The sequence below is a fragment of the Neofelis nebulosa genome, chromosome 2 (genome assembly GCF_028018385.1).
Source record: "Neofelis nebulosa isolate mNeoNeb1 chromosome 2, mNeoNeb1.pri, whole genome shotgun sequence".
Lineage (NCBI taxonomy): Eukaryota > Metazoa > Chordata > Mammalia > Carnivora > Felidae > Neofelis > Neofelis nebulosa.
Genome location: NC_080783.1, coordinates 68,585,974 through 68,603,839, shown reverse-complemented (window position 1 = coordinate 68,603,839; position 17,866 = coordinate 68,585,974).

Sequence of the window (17,866 nt, the reverse complement as noted above, 5' to 3'; positions counted from 1 at the left end):
CTACTCAAGGTCATTCTACAATAGTTCCAGAATAACCTCTACACATCAACAGTCAGACTCTTCTCTGCAGCAGCGATCTTAACAAGCATGGCTGTTCTGGTCTCATTACCAGGCACTTATTTTGACTTTCCATGTGCCAAGTGCTGTGTTAGGGTCCCCGGAAATGGAACAGATGCAACTTGTTCTCAAGATGCTCACAGTCTAGTGATAGAGATATATACATATTTACGGATTTACAGTGGAATATAATTTCCTGACTATTGGAGATTTCATCCAGATACCAAAATATTTTAGAGTCATTAACCTTGCATATGAATGTATACAGGATTTAAAGGAAACTTCTGCTTTTTAATTTATATTTATATATATTTATATTTTATGTATATATTATATTTATATATTATATATTTTAATTTAATTTATATATGCCTACTTCTTAAAAGAAAGTATGTATTACTTTCATAATTTAAACATCTTCTTTTCTAAATGTTTATTTATTTCTGAGACAGAGAGAGACAGAGCATGAGTGGGGGAGGGGCAGAGAGAGAGGGAGACACAGAATCAGAAGCAGACTCCAGGCTCTGAGCTGTCAGCACAGAGCCCCACGCCGGGCTCAAACTCACAAACCAAGAGATCAGGACCTGAGCCAAAGTCAGTCGTTCAGCTGACTAAGCCACCCAGGCGCCCCTTTAATTTAAACATCTTTAAGGTGCAAAAATGAAAACTAAAACTGAACGTAATACAAAAAAGAAAAATATCTGTGCAGAAGAAATAATTGGGAACTGCAGGAAGATGTATGTATAAAGAATAGAAATAATAGTGATGAGGAACTGTTTGACTCTGTCTCTGCAGGTTAAAAAGAGTAGGAAGAGTATTCTGGGAAAGCTTTACTGAGAATGTGATGCCCATGTACATTTGCAAGAATTTTAGTTGTTTACGAGGAAATTGACATGGTAAAGCTATTTCAGGTTTTGAGAGAAGCATGAGCAGAGTTGCAGAGGAATGGAACCATGTGGGATGGACAGGGAATGATCATTGTTTTCTCCTTAGCAATATCATAAAATGGAACACAAGGACTGATGATGGCAGTTGCAGAAGTAGGCAGCACCCAAATCTTGACGGGCTCTATGCAACCTTCTAATATTGTATTGTTATATTCTAAGGGATTTTATTTTTTTTATTTTTATTTTTTTAAATTTTTTTTCAACATTTATTTATTTATTTTTGGGACAGAGAGAGACAGAGCATGAACGGGGGAGGGACAGAGAGAGAGGGAGACACAGAATCGGAAACAGGCTCCAGGCTCCGAGCCATCAGCCCAGAGCCTGACGCGGGGCTCGAACTCACGGACCGCGAGATCGTGACCTGGCTGAAGTCGGACGCTTAACCGACTGTGCCACCCAGGCGCCCCTATTCTAAGGAATTTTAAGCAGAGAGCTATCATGGACAGATTTATCCTTTCTGCTGGTTGCTTTTAGATCATTTCCTCAGTTCTACTCAATCATTCAATAAACATCAAACATCTAAGGGCACCTGGGTGGCTCAGTTGTTTAAGTGTCTGACTTAGGCCCAGGTCATGATCTCGTAGTTTGAGCGATCGAGCCCCGCGTCAGGGTCAGCCCCAAGCTCAGAGCCTGGAGCTTGCTTCGGATTCTTGTGTCTGCCTCTCTCTCTGCCCCTCCCCTGCATGCACTCTCTCTCTCTCTCTCAAAAATTAAAAAAAAAAAAATTTTTCCCAAATATATCAAGCATCTACTAAGAGGTATACACTGTTCTATGTACTCGGGATACACTCAAGAGTAAAACAGATAAAAATCCAATAGTTCGCTAAAGCCAGTATGGACCAGTTCATGAGTTTATTTTTTTTTTATATTTTGAGCAATTTTGCAAGCTGCTCATTAAAATTTGGTATCTTGAAATGGACATGATGGGAACATTTACACCACAGATACTAACTTATGTTATAAATCAGGGCTCTTTCACCCCAGAGACCTGATTGTTAAATATGTAATGGTCCACCACAGCAGAAATCTCAAATCTCATAGAGTTTATATATAATATATGTAATTACATCTCTTATATTGTACATAAACTATATTCTAGATGGCTTATATTTTATATAAAAGGTGCTATTGAGAAAAAATAGAACAGGGTACGGTTGATCAAAGTAAGACTACTGGACGGTGAAGGAGTAAACCACTCTCTAAGGGGCCCTGAGATGAGAGCAAGCCTGTGGTGACGGGGAAAGTAAGGTGGCCGGTTCAACTGGGGCAGAGTGAGTGAGGCGAGGAGCCCTGAGGACCACCGAGAAATGCCAACATGAGAGTAGGAAACCCCTCTTCTTGTACAGATTTTGTCTTTTAGACTGTATGAAATGGAGTTTATCTATGACTGTCATTTGATATTTCTACTGAGCATCCAAACACTAGTGGCATGGCTTTGTAATTAACAACTGAACATTACAAGACTTCATTATACCCTATAACTGAATGCAGTTTTGATTTTATGATATAAACAAGCCTGCCCTTAAAAATGCTTGACCTGATTTGCTCACATGTACGCTGATTCTCATCATCCCCAAATGGTGCAAGTGAAAACCTAGCCAATAAAGAAAAGGGGTCGACAGTAAGTACCAGGGAAACACCCTCCACTTCTCCAATATTACCAGAGGTACCTTCAGCTCCAGGCCAGACAGAGCCACTACTTTATACATGACTGTTTGTAACCAAGTCCAGGGAAACCTTCCCTGGCTGAATGGGAGAGGAGGCCACGTATGCCCCTCCCCCTTTGGTATTTTACAAATATGCCTCCCCCCCCTTTCATTTGTCACAAAGCCTGCATTATAGGTTTTCCTTTTTTACACCTACTTTCAGCAAATTGCAATGGCATGTCTTTATTTATGCACATGGATCTTTTAGGTGGCAAATTTGTAGAGGTCAGAGGCTGTGTTTCACTGATTCTGAGAACTATATGAGGTTGTCATTAGCAGGGAACTATTTAATAAGTGCTACAATGCTGATGATGCCGACGATGACTGAGCAAGCATCACAAGTAAATGGCGAACTTTATTTTAAGCCTGGTTAGCACATGACGTTTTTTTCTCATTCTTGCAAAAGAATGATCTGAGATGGTATTAGAAATCACAGGGGAAACGAGTCAGAAGCAGGAGGTAAGGTGTAAGCTAGCACATACACAGAACCAAAGAGAAGAAACAAACATGTATTAGTACAAAGAGTCACAGTCTGCATGACTTCTGGAAGTGTGGTGAGCAGCTGGCTCTACCTCTAGCTTTCTAGCCGCCTCGCCACAATGGTGACAAGGGAAGCTTGAGCTTGGAAAAAAAAAGGGAACTAAAATGTACATTATGAGCTATGCAAGACTATACTAAACAAAATGTTTCCAAGTCCATAATCACTCTGCATTGTTCTGCACAGGCCACCATAATAAAATACCGGTGATTCTTAAAGATCCACGTAACCACTACATTCAGTAGCCCAATGATGAAAATATTTTAAAGCATCATTCAGTCATGAAAATTTTGATCACTCTAAGGCATTTTTAGGATATCTTTTTTTCATCTTATTTCTGAAAGTGAATGGGTAAGCTGAATAAATTTGAGCCATGTTATTTCAGTCAATACTGTATTATTTAACTAGCTAACTTTTCATTATTTATCATTTAGCTTACAGACTCTCTAGTGTGAATACAAGCTCAGTGATTAAAATGTAGGCGTAGTATATTTCTAAGATACAAAGAGCATGTCGGTATTCTTTGTGCATTCTGGACCATTTAATAAATAGATGAAACAGTTAACAAGTGTGATTTGGGGGACTTCTTGAGGTGCAGATTATTGATAGCATGCAACATCAATAGAATGAATATATGCCACTTTCTCTGCACTGTTTCAATTCTTTGATAGGTGTAGCAGCGGTCAATACAATAAGACTCAGCACTTCTCCATCAAATTTGTATTTGGTAGCAACATTGAAAAATAATACCTCTTACTTGTCTAATATTAGAAACATGCATAATAAAAGAGGGTGTCCATTCTAGTGGCTCTATAGATGCCATATGTTTTACAATTTTTAGAGATTTAGAAGAGGCATATTTAAAATAGTTATGTTGAGTGCACGTCCCTGCATCGATATACTAGAATGATATTTGTTCAAGACTCTTCTAAATTTGTGTGCAAATAATAAAGCAGAGTAGAAAACTGAGCGGCTTATACAAACGTGTAAGGTGTTTCTTTAAAATAACTTGGTGAATGCACGCAGTGCTTGAACTGGTTAATGAATATGGTGAAAAAATTAGGACGCTGTGAGAAAACATCACATGAGAGAGACTTTCTTTTTCAAAAGGCATATTCTCAAAAGAGCTTGCAAACTGTCAAATCTCACAGAAAACTGGAAGCAATTTTTATAAGATTTTTATGAGAAAAATCAGCCACTTCTAACCTATGTTTCTTAAATAAAATTCTTTCTATATCAGTGTTTTCTTCCTCCCAGATTTTTCAGGTGGCAAAAGCTAAAATATCGCCAGAATCAACCCAGACTTCATGTAAATTATAAAAGCCTATATCGTTGTCTAGTTCTACTCTCGGTGTCTAAACAGCGATGGCTTTGTAATAGTTAAAATTCTATCCATTTAATATCACTAATTATTTTCCCTCTGCAGCTTTGATGGGTTAGTTATAGCCTGGAATAAAAAACACTGTGGTAAGGACAACTGTACAGCAAGGTTAAGTGCCTTCTTGTCTTCAGTACCAATAATTACCTTTAAACAAAAAAAGGCTGTTTTCAGATTTGACAGTTAATTTACTAATGAGTATGTGGACCCAATTTATAATAAAGTAATATTGACCAGAAATAATCCTACATTGGTACTCATCTGAATTATTTTATTGTTCATGTCCTCTATTAAATAAATTGGAAAGGATTAATTTTGCAAGATGGGATTGTCAGAGACTGCTGCATAAACTAGATGCATGTCAGCACTAAATTTAATTATTGATCACAATACAATAGTGCTGAGTGTTCCGATCCCCAAACAGCTTCCAGTAACTATCAGCAGATTCCAAATATAGAGACTGAAGTAAAAAATTTGATTGCAGATGACTACACTTTTAATAAATAAATATTTCATCAGCACTAAATAAAAATTTAATTTCACAGTACTATTTACATCATTCATTAAAACATGGAGCAAATGAACATTGAATGAAGGTGACTCTCCTTAAGATACAAATTTTATTTCAATAGTTTAATGGTTTCAATATACATGAGCTATGCAAGACATGGGATTATTTGGCTCCCTTCATTTTGGCAAAGAAATAAAACTCGTAAATAGAAGGCCATTCAGAGCATACCCTTATGTTGCTGAAAGGCATAAAGTAGCAACTGACTGGCTTGGGTTCATATCTAGAATTCTGGACCAAGGTCTCCTGCTACGTACTGTAGACTCATATGGGACAAAAATCGGTATTGGGATAACTTGAACTGTGACAATTTGAAACTAGTTGAAAATTGAGCAATTCATTATGTTACTTGGCTATAAAATAAGAAATAAATGAATAGGATTTTTTAAATTAAAACTGTCTGTATACATGAACTGGTTGTATTGTTGAACAGACTTTACTAGCCATAGTGGATATTCACCTTAATTGATAAAACATTTCGATATCAAGTAAAATATTCCTTAGGCTTAGCAGTCAGATTCACAGTTGCTTTTGCTAGGATTATGGTTAAAGACTCAATAAGTATGCTGGGATATAATAAAAATATATATAGGAACTGAATTAGGTGGTGAGTTCTGCTACCAAGAAAATAGATGTGATTTTAGTTTCAAGGCTGCTCTTTATGAAAACTCAAATATTCAAGAGTATTCAAGATTTTATCAGATAACCATAAAAATTTTACTTCAAATGAGAAAATAAAAAGATATATTAGCATTGCCATTACAGTTTGTATGACTTGGAATAATCATTCTATGGCTAGTGTTCAAATAAAAACATAAAAACATTTAATAGTATATGAAATACATTGTGAGAGTAGAAGTCATTTTATCTTAAATCAGAAAAAAAGCAGCAAAACTGCCCTATTAAATAAATCTTAAGGGACAAAAAGTTGCTTATAACTTTTATCAAGAATTTATAGAGTGAAATTGATGCAAATGTTGATTAGATCATTTGACCCATTCAACCTATTTTTGATCTGATATAAAACTTTGAAAATTAATATACTGTTTTAATTTTGATAAGCATTGGTAAGGGAGACAGTCATTATTCTAATAAATTTTTAACATGTATCTTGACAATTTTTCAATTTCCTCTGACCTTTTGAACAATATCCCTACACATAATTCTGTACTCTAAAATTCATCAGTTTAGTTTGAAGTAGAATTTATTCTTCTCTATCTCGAACTTGAATCCAGTTATTCATTTTTGTATTACTGTAATAAATTAGTAAATTAAAAATAAAAAGCTTAGATCGATCTCAGAAGTTACCCATTTATGTGACAGCACAGTACATTAAAAAGAGCCTGGCTTCAGGGAACAAGCAGACAGTGGTTCAAAACCTAGTCAGACACTGAAAGCGATGTCATCTCAGCAATTCACTGAACTCCTCTGACTTCCAATTTATTTATCTGAAGTTTTAAAAATTACTTTTATTTATTTATTTATTTATTTGGTAGGCTTCACACCCAGCACGAAAGGAAGGATTTATTGGAAGGCCAGCAGGATAATCGAGATGCCACCTGAGTGGCCTCTCCCTCCCCAACTTATTGTCTGGCCCACCAGAAATAAGTACAGGTTAAAGCGTGGTGAATATGAGGGCATCCCTACCGTATACGAAGTGACAGGACAGGATGGCAGTCTCCAAAGGGAACATACAATGGTCATGCAGGAGGGACTGGAGTCCAAGAGAGCCTGTCGCAAGGTATGGGAATGTAACTGTGAGAGATGGAAAAGCAAGGTACTTTACAAAGTTTCAAACAGATTCGAGGAAGGTGCTCTTCCTGTCAAGTTGAGGAAACAGCCAGCAGGTACAGAGGAAACTAATTACTGAGTTCCAGCTACATAAAAGAACTAAATATTGCATCATTATGATGGTTTAGAACATGTGATCATCCCTTGATTTAATCTATTAAAGCTGTTAACCAACAAACAAGAAAATATGACATTGGAAAACCTTTGGAATTAAAAGATATAAAACAGCAAAAAGCTCCGAAAAACAAACAAACAAACAAAACCTGAGATCAAGACCTCAGCTGACATCAGGAGTCAGATGCTCAATAGACTGAGCCCCTAAAAATCACTTTTAATTGAATAATAGTTTCATTTTGGATATGCGTCTTTAAAACTTACAGGTTAGTTTTGAGAAGATTCAGTCTATGAATCAACTCATCGTTTCACTAGTCACTCTCAAGAGAGTAAATGGTATCTCATACGTTATATGCCACGGCATACACTATACGTATTATGTATACACTATCATATCATTGAATTGTTGGGCAATACCACAGCACTTTAAAAATACCAAGCACATCAGTAATATGAAGTTCGTTAAGGATAATAAACACCTGATTTAGAAGATCACCTAAAAAGTAAAATAGGACATTGTTTTGTATAAGGTAGGACTATTTATAGATCAAATAACAGAAAATCTAAACTAAACTGACTTAAACAAGGAAGGCTCTTTCTTGACTAATGTAGCTAACAAGAACAGAAGGAAAGAAGTCTTCAGACACAGTCCAGTTAAGGCTCTAAGTTCATTTGTCTGCAAGTCTTTCAGCGTGGCCCATTTCTGGGTATTAGCTTCATCTTCACATTGTGTCCTCTCATGACTGCAAGGTGTTTGCTTCCTTGTCCATCTCTAAGACAATAATAGAGCAAGGGTCAGCAAATCAGACCTGCAGGAAAAGGCCGGCTTACTGACTATTTTTGTATGGCCCACATATGAAACATAGTTTTAACATTAGTAAGTAGTTGGAAAAAAATCACAAGGAGAGTAATGTTTTGTGACACGTGAAAATTATATAAAACTTACATTTTTCCGATGTCCATAAATCAAAGCTTATTGTAACCCAACCAACTTCATTCATATACTTGTCATCTGTGGCTGCTTCTGCATTGTAATGGCAGGCAGAATTGAGTAGTTGTAGCAGGGATAGTATCATAGGACGAACTGTAGAACATACGTCTTGGGTTCGACTTTGAGAGACAACCATAAAATAATTCTATGGCGAGGGAAGGCCACGCATTGATTGTCTAACCAATCAATGTAGATTCCTGCCTTAAAATAACCGGTGAGGCAAAGGGGGTGGGATTACCTTAATTGACTTCGTTTATCTTTGTTTTCCTGTATGGAAGACACTATCCACTCGTGCAAGTGTGATGGAGGACTGTGGGGTTTTTTTCCTCTTCATTTCATTTTAAATTTTATTTTAATTTGAAAACATTAACTACAGTATATTTTAAGTATGTTTGGAACAATACCAGTTAGTAAATTTACCTTTTTATTATAACCCTTATGAAATCCAAACACGGAACGAGTACTTCATATGACAACTTAGCATCCAGTTGAGGTGTGTTGGTAGTATTCATACCAGATTTTGAGGACTCAGGGCCAACACAAGGATGTAAAATATTTCATTCATGTTTTTATGTTGGTTACACATTGAGCTGATCATCTTTTGGATTTACTGGGATAAATAAAACATACGAAATTTATCTCACCTGTTTCTTTTTGCTTTTTCAAGTATGACTACCTAAACCTTTAAAACTATATAATGGCTTGCATTATATTTCTATTGGACAGTACTGGCTTTGATCAATTTCTACCTCCCCCAAATGAAGATCTATCTGTTTTTTGCTGAGGGGGAGGGACTTAGATGCTAGGTGGGCAACAAACATGTTTATGCTATAAAATGAACTGTTCTAATGTATCAAGAAAGCACTTAAAATGAATATTTTAATGTGAGATTGTTAGACATCACCTAAGTTTTTCTCAAAATTGGACAATAGCACATTTTCTAGTAAAAACCACAATGCTAACTTACCCAATTAAAAGGATATGAGGACAAGAACAAATAAACAAATTTGGTTTTGTTTCACAAATTAAATATAGTAGATGCATGTATTAGGACAAGGGGAAGTTGCTGTAACGAAGAGTCCCCAAAATATACTAGCTTTAAAATTTAGAAACTGATTTCCCCTAACAAGGCAGTCAAGAGGGAGGGAAATGTTTCAGAATGGGAGGCAGTTCTGCTCTTTTCGTTAGTCAGGGATCCCAAAGCCTTCTCTTAGAGTAGCCGTGAAATTTCACCATTCAGAGATCAGGAAGCAACAAGTGCAGTTGACCAACAACTCCAGCTGTGCCCTTCCGGATTCACCACCACAGAAACCACATTTACCGCAAGATGCTGCCAGCCAATGACTGTGAACAACTGAAGTACCAATGCTAGTGCTTTTCCGCAGAGCACGGGGCTAACAGGCAATGTTAGAAAGACGACTCCCTGCACCTCGGCTTACACTTTCTAATAACGTGCCTGCCATCTTTCAGATGAAGTCTCACTTTTCCTGCCCAATCCTCCTTCCTTCAGAATCCCTTTATCCTTCAGAAGTGTTTCCTCCAATAAATCTCTTGCACATCTAATCCCCTCGCTGTGTGTGATTTCAGGAGGACCTGGACTAACACATTTCTATCTGCTCCTATCCCCTCCCCTAGGCTGTGTCCTTGTCTTCATGCTCATACCTGGCTGACTGGTAACACGCTCACTCAGGGAGTGGGAAAAGAACAAAGAGGAGTTCGCACTTAACTTTTAACGGGTGGAAAACCCAGAAACTGCCCAAATCCCTTCCATTAATTTCCCACACAACAACTTAGTCCCATGGTCACACCTAGATGCAAGGAAGAGAAGAAAATCTGGTCTCTAGTTAAGAGGCGGTGTCCTGGTAAAAATCTTGGGGCTCTCTATATAAAATGAAAAGAGAAGCAGTAAAGCCTGGGGGGCATTTAAAAGTTTCTGCTGTAGGGGCGCCTGGGTGGTGCAGTCGGTTAAGCGTCCGACTTCAGCCAGGTCACGATCTCGCGGTCTGTGAGTTCGAGGCCCACGTCAGGCTCTGGGCTGATGGCTCGGAGCCTGGAGCCTGTTTCCGATTCTGTGTCTCCCTCTCTCTCTGCCCCTCCCCCGTTCATGCTCTGTTTCTCTCTGTCCCAAAAATAAATAAAAAACGTTGAAAAAAAATTTTTAAAAATAAAAATAAAAAAAATAAAAGTTTCTGCTGTTTAGAGAAGTTTCTTTAAAAAATTCAGATGCTTGAAAGATTGTTTACAATTCTTCTCCTAGCAATCATAAATAAAGTACACGTCACTCTTTTTGTAGACACTGACACCCAGGAAAAAGAAATTATATTTTATATGAGTCACTTGGAAAGAAGCTCTTGAAATTATTAATAAAAGTAACATTGGGATATTGAATGAAAATCAGCAGAAAATGTTAATCCTGAAATTATCACTTTGACATCTCAATTCATGAATGATACAGTATCATTTTTAGCATCAGTTTAAATACTTCTGCTTTTGAACAGACTATATGACTCCTTCAGGCCTAAGAGGCCTTCCTCACTCTTGCTTCCCCCAGACACCCCTTCACACCATGTCTGTTTCCTTTATTAACAAACATGTTATGCCCATGTTTCTATAAACTGTCCTTGCATTAGAAAGCCAGCTTAGGGGCTCCTGGGTGGCTCGGTTTGCTGAGTGTCTAACTCTGGATTTCGGCTCAGGTCATGATCTCGTGAGTTGGAACCCCATGTGGGGATTTGTGTTGACAGCGTGGAACCTGCTTGGGATTCTCTCTCTATCTCTCTCGCTCTCGCTCTCTCGCCCTCCCCCCTCCCTTAAAATAAATAAACATTAAACATAAAAGAAAAAAGGCAACCCAAAAATGTCAGCTGAATTTGTCATGTAATTCCCTACAGGGATCCTGGCTTGATGGAGCAACGCATGTAAAGTGTAAAGGACCCATAAGGAGGAAGCCGCAAACTTAACTGAACGGCAGACATTGTCCTAGATACTCTCTGTCTCTCCACTTGTCTCCTCCTTGGGTTGGCCTCATGAGGCTGATCTCTAGAGACTGCACCATCCTGGTTCTTTTCCTTTCTGGGTTCACCCAATGGGAGGCGGTGGCAAACACATACCTATATACATATATACATACTTCAATGGTTGAGAGAGCCCTCATGGTATTTCTTATCCCTATTCTCTCTTCTAGAAACCTGGGGTGGTGGTGGTTGAATGCATCATCTGAAGGTTGCAATTCTGTCAGATAGCCCTCTTCTACAGTTATAGATTTCCAAGAGTTTTGGTAACTATTGCCTATCCTCACCCCCTTAAACCTGGGGATGATGGTGTTTCCACATTATTACTGATATCAAGGTGCTTCACCAGCCCTACTTCTCTTCCCTTTCATATCTCAGTAAACAGTCCCTTCAACACAACCTCCTCACTCTGTCCTTAGGTATGCTGTCTCCGGTAAGGTTTCTGACCAATATAGACATAAAAGGAGATCTGAATACATAAAGACCAACCACTGTTTTGAATGCAAAAATAGTATATTACCAAATGTTGCTTCCCAAAAGTAATCTATAGATTTACAAGTAATTCCAATGAAAAACTCAGTTTCTTATCATTTTTAACTTTACAGAATGAGTCTAGGATACATCCAAAAATCTTAAAATGTTTAAGAAAACTTTTGCAAAGTAATATTGATAGCAGAGGGTTTCTGTTAAGGAATATTAAAATTATGAGGCAATGGTAATCAAAGCAATCTGCTATTACATCAAGAACTGACAGATGGATAGTGGAAAAGAAAAGATTCTCTGCAAGTAGAAAGTTACAGAAAACAATTTTAAATAAGAATGCTGTCACATATTAGGAAAGGAGGGGAATTAATCATCATAAGACAATGATTTAATCATTGAGAAATGAAAAGAAATTTAGATTTTCCTCTGAGAAGTTAAACTTAAGTAAATTTCAGAAAGCAAAATAGGTAAATGAATTCAATTCAAGAGATGAAAGAATAAACTACTAAGTGTTGAAAGACACTATAAATGAAAACTAATGTTTTTGACTACTTCTAACCCCTAAAAAGAATCCATAAACGGTAAGAAAGGTGTGCAATTAACTGTAAAATATTTGTAATGAATATATGCATATAAGGGATTTTAAATTTTAACATAGCAATAAGTAAGAAAAATGTAAGCACAACTCAGAGAATAAAAAAGTGATGTGAGCAAAAAAAAAAAAAATCTACCGAAAAAAATTTTAAATACGTAATCCTGAAAAAGTAACCAAATTCACTAGTTCTCCAAAAGAAGGGGTATTTAAACTATCAAAATTATAAATTGGATGGATAAAAATGCTATTCATCTGTATATGGTCTGTAACAGTATAGTAAAAGATGTTTACATGCTTCTGGAGATAAAATAAACTATCACCTACTAGATTTCTTTTCAACCATTATCAAAGTATTTTTTAAATATTCATAACCTTTTTAATTTTTTTAATGTTTATTCATCTTTGAGAGAGAGGGAGAGACAGAGTATGAGTGACAGAGAGAGGGAGACACAGAATCCGAAGCAGGCTCCAGGCTCTGAGCTGTCAGCATAGAACCCAAAATGGGACTCAACTTCAGGAACCATGAGATCTAAGCCAAAGTCCGAAACCCAACTGACTGAGCCACCAGGCATCCCAAAATATTCACAACATTCCAAACTGGCTAATCTCTTTTGAAATGATTTGATGATATTTAGTTAATTTAGGTTTAGATTTATTAATGAGCATATCAATCACAGTTTTATTTATAATAGTAAAACATGGGGGGAAATACCAAATGATATAAAAATGGTTAAATAACTTACTAATCACTCATAAGAGACAATAATACATAGCCACAAAAGTAATAAAACAATCCAAGAATATTTAGTATCATGCAAAACACTTAAAGTAATATTAAGTTAAAAGGAAGATGAGATATTAACTTAATTTTTCTACTATGATTTTGTATGCTTTTATAATATAAAAAATGCCACAAAAACATATTCACAATTCTACTGCATAGATATTTAAATATTACATTACATCACTTGGATGCTGCTAGGTTGGAATAGTTAAGCTAAATAGTGTAATCCATACCTCTTGCATAGTAACTGACTCACCTAGGTTAAATCAGAATGAATCACTAGACGTGTTTAATGGCAAAGAGGAGAACTCTGCTTTGCTTTGGGCAATATGTACAGATGTGAGGCCTAGAATTTCTAGTCATTTTGTTTTTATGAGGAAAGTCAGCTTGCTGACAAAACTGACATATGGGGGAAGGCAAACTTGGGAAAACCCCAGAGAAGCAAGAGACCTCATCAAATTTTATGTGAAGGCTACCTGCATAATATTGGGATTGCATTCATCTGCTAGTAACAGAAACTTCAAAAATTAGAGATTTAATTTAAAATCTGTGAATGAAATCCAGAGATAGGTAATCCAGAGCTGGAACAGACTCTCTAATACAATCAATAACTCAGCCAATAGCTCAAACCTTCCACCATCCCATTCTCAAGATGGCTTCTAGAGTTTCACCCATCTTCTCCCTTTTTCTGGCAGGAAGAAAAGAATAAAGAGTAAAAATGAAAGGTACATGTTGCCTCTCGCTGAGTCCTAGAGCCTCACCCAAGCGTTTCTACTTTTCCCTCTTTGACCATAACTATGTTATGGACCACACATACCAATAGGAGAGGTGTGATATATAGGTTTGGGTTTTGTTTTGTTTTGTTTGTTTTGTTTTAGTCTGCATACATTACCTCCCTGAATAAAAGTGAGGTTCTGCTAATAGGGGAAAATGGGAAAAGATATTTTGGCTTGTAAACAAGAATTCTCTGCCATCCTACCCAAACTTGGACACTTCTCTGAAGTGTACTAGTAAATGATTTTATGATTAAAACAAAAATCAAACAAACAAAAAGAGTCAACAGAATTTTTGTTCATCTTGTTGTTTATCTGGTTGATTGGGTAGGAGAGTTTTGGTTTGTTTGTTTCTATGTAGCAATATTTTCTTGATTCCAATACTATAACAGAAGGCTCAAGATTTAAGAGAAGGCTATCACTTGATGAGATTTTGAATACTCCCAGATATGCCACATTAATTAATGCCTAGTTCTTTAATCTTTAATGTGTTCTCAACCAATTCAGTTTTCAATATAGTACTTGACTTTGACTTAATGTACGAGACTTTTCTATATCTGTTTCACCTGTTTTATAAAACCTTATTTTCTTTGGAATATCTCTGAGATTATGTGCTACAAAATTCAATACTCATAAACTGTAATAAAATTTTTCTATCAGTTTATTTTATATTTATGTTATCGCTGAAAACAATTACACTCAAGTCTATGGCATATTTAGTATGGGTGTAAGCTAATCTCTGAAAACCTTAATGATAAAGAGTTTTCAATATATTAACTCACATTATAACAAGTATGATGCATTAGAACTAGTATTACAATATTATGTATTGATTGCATTTATTTTTGTCCTATTTATATAATTTTTACCATTCATCAACATAAAAATAAATGAATGTTTCAACTTTCCTTTTAATTCTTTCAGTTTCAGAAATATCTACTCTCTCCACCATTCCTCTTCTTTCTAAATGAGACCCATGAAAAAACACATTTGAACCCATTCACTATTTATATCCACTTACATTTGTCTCTAATATATTTCAATACCACTTTACTAAGTGTTGTGTAAACACATTATTAACATAAAAGAAATAAAAGCTATTTGACTCAATCATGCTATGGAGCTACATAAATTTCCAACACACGTCAAGCATAATTTCCTGAATATGTCTTTACTGAAGAACTTCTAGTAATTTTTTTAAAATTTTTTTTAAAGTTTATTTATTTTTGAGACAGAGAGAAACAGAGCATGAACGGGGGAGGGGCAGAGAGAGAGGGAGACACAGAATCTGAAGCAGGCTCCAGGCTCTGAGCCATCAGCCCAGAGCCCGACGCGGGGTTTGAACTCACGGACCGCGAGATCGTGACCTGAGCTGAAGTCGGACGCTTAACCGACTGAGCCACCCAGGCACCCCAGAACTTCTAGTATTTTAAACAATAAAATCCATAAAGTAATTCCTGTCTTAACTGGCAATCGGACTTCAGATAACCACAATCAACTTCAACAAAACCACAAGACCCAAATAAGGTAATAAAAGGCTCCCGAGCATCAGAGAAAGCAGTTGTCACAAAGATCTTGTACTATAGGTTAGGCATGGAATTATCCTCAGGACAGAACAAATTGATTTCGTGTGTGTGTTTGACTAAAGTAAACAGTAAAGGGTAAATAGTACAAATCCAAAAGAGTCTGCAGGCAGATTAGGAAAAAATATTTCTCAAGAAGGACCTAGCAAATAATTGGGAGACCCAAAGGCCATTATTCATCTATCCATTGATCCCAGATGTATCTATTGAGCATTGTTAAGTGTTACTATTCCAGGTGCTAAGGACATAACAGCAAACAAAACAAATGCAGCTCCTGCTCTCAAGAGGCTTGCATTCTACTTGGATATAAAATGTACAAATAGATGCATACAAAATGAACAAAATATAAATATCAGAGCCCTATGGGGATCAATAAAGTATGTATGCTCTTTTCCTGGAATGGTCAGGGAGGGACACTCTGGTAAGATGACCCTTGTTTTATGTTAGTGAGAAAACAAGCTATGGGCATATAGTGAAGGAATCATCGAGGTAGAAGAAAGGGCAGTAAATACAAAAGCTATAATTGATATGTCTGATGAACTGCTAAAAGGCCAGTGTGCCTTCATCACAGTGGGGGATAGATGCAAGTTAGGAAACAAGACTGCAGGCAAACCAAATGTCCAGAACACATAGCATCTTTTGGGCCATGCCGGGAGTTCTTGATTTTTTTTAACTCAGCAAGAAACCATTGGAGAGTGGGAAAAAGAGATGTGCATAACATGATCTGGAATTTTATTTTTTAAAGATCTCTGGCTTCTGGGAGGACATTGGATTCTAGAGGGTGGTGAACAAAAGCATTAAGATGAGGCAGGAGGCTATTTCTTTGGTACAGCAGTTTGAACCAGGAAAGCAGGGGTGGGAAAGCTAGTCAGATTATGGGTATATTTTAAGGTAGAGCTCACAGGATTTGCCAAAGAATTGGTTACGGGATGTGAAAGAGAGAAAGAAAGTAATAAACATTTTCTCCAACTTTTTAGGCCAGAGCAACTGGAAGAATGGAGTTGCTATTTCCTGAAATGAGGAAGACAGAGGAGCCATTTCACGAGGGCAAATCAGACCTATTAAGTTTGGAGTACCTCGTGGTCATCCAAGCAGAGATGATAAATAAGCAGCTGATGTTCAGGACTAGAAGCGAGGTTTGAGATGCAAATCTGTTGTTAGTAGCACATAAATATTTAAGTCTACAGAGCCGGGTAAGGTCACCCAGGGATTCGGTATAAACAGAGCAGTCTAATGTAAGAACACTTTTCAACATTTCAAAATCTGGAATACTATGTGGAACCAAAAAGCAGCCTTAGCTATAGCAGTCCATAAGTTGGAAGAAAATCAAAACATGATGAGGTTCTGGAAGACAAATAAAGAAAGGTGTTTCAAACAAAGAGGAATGATCCACTTGACCACATGCTATGGATAGATCAACTAAAACTGATGCTAGACTAGTGCATCTAGCAACGTCTACATCATTCTTGACCTCAAAATTAGGTCAATGATGAATAGTCTCTAGGTCTTGTAGCTTATGTATTTTAGGAAGACCAAAGCAAATGGGAAGAGGAATGGGTAAAGCAGACAGAAGAAATAGCAATCTGGTTGAACAGCTCTAAATGTTATTGCTGGTTACAGTGCATACTATATCTGAGAACTGACCTTGGGAAATTATTAAGCTGTTTATCCCAAAGAAAATTTCTCATATACAGATTTGAAGTGAACAAAGCGTACTGTGGAGTCAGGATAAATAGGGTGAGCTCCAAAGCAAGGACACTTCTACACACACACACACACACACACACACACACACACACACACTTCCATATCAGCCCAGAAAAGGAATGCATCATCAATGTTTATGAGGGAGAAGAAGATCATACAGAAAATTTCAAGGTTTATTGCAAGCTATAAGTATTATTTTTATGTGAGTTATATGTTATTTTCTATTACTAAATATCTCAATATAACTTTTTAAAAAGTGTTTTCTCCTTTCAGGTATTTCCAGGAGTGCTAAGAAAGGGGAATATGCCAATTGTCAGAATGCTATGAAATCAATTACCTGGGAGAATCCACGTAACAAATACACTGGTTCAGGTGTTTAAAATTAAGATTAGTATTTTAACAAATGTGGTTGTCTGGTTTCCCTAGCAACTGAGACTGACAGGTGACAGAAGAAAAGCAATAGGGAAGAGAAGACCAACCAGAAAAACACAGCAATTTGAGTCCATTAGATATTAGACACAATCCGTTCTGCCTAGTTCAATGGTACCAGAGGTCTGCATTGTTTTTCTGGAAAGTACAATGATTAATGCTTATTATAGTGGACCTGAGTCATCATGAAATGGTTAAATTAGTTCAACCTTGGTCTCTTATCTACAGCATGTAATACAATTTTGAAAAGATGTTTATCAAAAGTGGTTCCAAATAAAGAGGTTTGAGAGATTAGTTTCAGTTATCTGAAACATTCACTTACCCAGAAAGAGTTTTCTGATGCCAGATATAGAAGGCTTTAAAGTAGTCAAATAACTGTCAATGACTGGAAAAAACTGGGGTTAAGTAATT